The sequence below is a fragment of the Kryptolebias marmoratus genome, linkage group LG16, assembly GCF_001649575.2.
Source record: "Kryptolebias marmoratus isolate JLee-2015 linkage group LG16, ASM164957v2, whole genome shotgun sequence".
Taxonomy (NCBI): domain Eukaryota; kingdom Metazoa; phylum Chordata; class Actinopteri; order Cyprinodontiformes; family Rivulidae; genus Kryptolebias; species Kryptolebias marmoratus.
Window position 1 is genome coordinate 28,021,802 of NC_051445.1, and position 1,393 is coordinate 28,023,194.

General features: G+C 43.1%; 1 long non-coding RNA gene across 1 annotated transcript in view; it reads right to left on the reverse strand.

The window, feature by feature from the left end:
• Positions 1–1,215: 1,215 nt before the first annotated feature.
• The window catches only part of LOC119617823, a 13,912-nt gene continuing 13,734 nt past the window's right edge, over positions 1,216–1,393 (reverse strand). The window contains exon 2 of the long non-coding RNA XR_005234241.1: positions 1,216–1,332. This is a non-coding gene — a long non-coding RNA (uncharacterized LOC119617823). The remainder of the gene's footprint in view (positions 1,333–1,393) is intronic.

The window sequence follows — 1,393 nt, forward strand, 5'->3', positions numbered from 1 at the left end:
AAGTAATGTTTATATCTAAGCATTATAATCAACTAAAGAAAGTAAGTGAATTAGAAATAAGAATAAGTGACACGTGGTAAACACAAACTGAACCACTTTGTCACAGTCCTCTCTAACTACATCCATATATTTCCTTTTCAGACATCCTTTTTGTCTTTTTCCTGCAAGCTGCATCTCTAACATCATTCTACCAATATACCCACTGTCTCTCCTCGCCACATGTTCAAACCATCTCATTCTGGCCTCTCTAACTTCATCTCCCAGTCATTCAACCTGTGCTGTACCTCTGATGACCTCATTCCTAATCCTGTCCATCCTTGTCAATCCCAAGGAGAACTTCAACATCTTCGGCTCTGCCACTTCCAGTTCTGTCTCCTGTCTTTTTGTCAGTGCCACTGTCTCCACACCGTACAACATAGTTTTGTCTCACCACTGTCTTGTACACTTTTCATTTGACCTTAGCTTCCACCCTTTTGTCACAAATCTCTCCTGACACTTTTCTTCAGCCACTTTCTCCTGTCTGGACTTTCTTCTTCACCTCTTTATCATATTCCCCGTTTCCCTAGACAATCAACCCTAAGTACTTAAAGTCCTGCACCTTTGTGACCTCTGCTCTTTGTAGCCTCATTGCTCTACTTGCCTCCCTCTCATTCACACACACATGTACTCTGTCTTGCTATGGTTGACTTTCATCCCTCATCTTTCAAGTGCATATGTCCACCTGTCCAGGTTATCTTCCACCTGTTCCTCACTACAGATCACAATGTCATCTGCAAACATCATTGTTTACAGGGATCCTTGCCTGACTTAATCTGTTAGCCTGTCCATCACCAGAGCAAACAAGAAGGGGCACATCTCCAGCAGTCACTGGGCAGGTTGCAAGTCCATCGCAGGGCCACGTAGAGACAAATGAGACAAACAACCATTCACACTCTTACTCATACCTAGGGTCAATTTAAGAGTAACCAATTAACCTATCATGCATGTTTTTTGTCTGTGGGAGGAAACCGGACTACACCCACGTGCACACAGGGAGAACACGCAAACTCCACCCAAGAAGGTCTCAGGCCGGGATGCGATTCTGCAACCTTCTTGCTGGGAGACAACAGCTCTAACCACTATGCTACCTGGGATCGAGTATGTTCGATAGCATTGACTTTGGATTATGATGCTGATATCCTCCGAGGGGTGCCAGTAAGGAGCACAGACAGGATGTTTGGTTCTTCCAGGCTCTTTAATTCTTTACTGGTGACATATAACAGCCTTAACGTACAGAGGTCTAATTATCTTATTTTCTTCATGTATGTGAGTGTGTGTGTGTGTGTGTGTGGTCTATAAAAGACAGAAATAAACAGAATCAGAAATGCAGGAGGAATGAATAAATAAAAATACT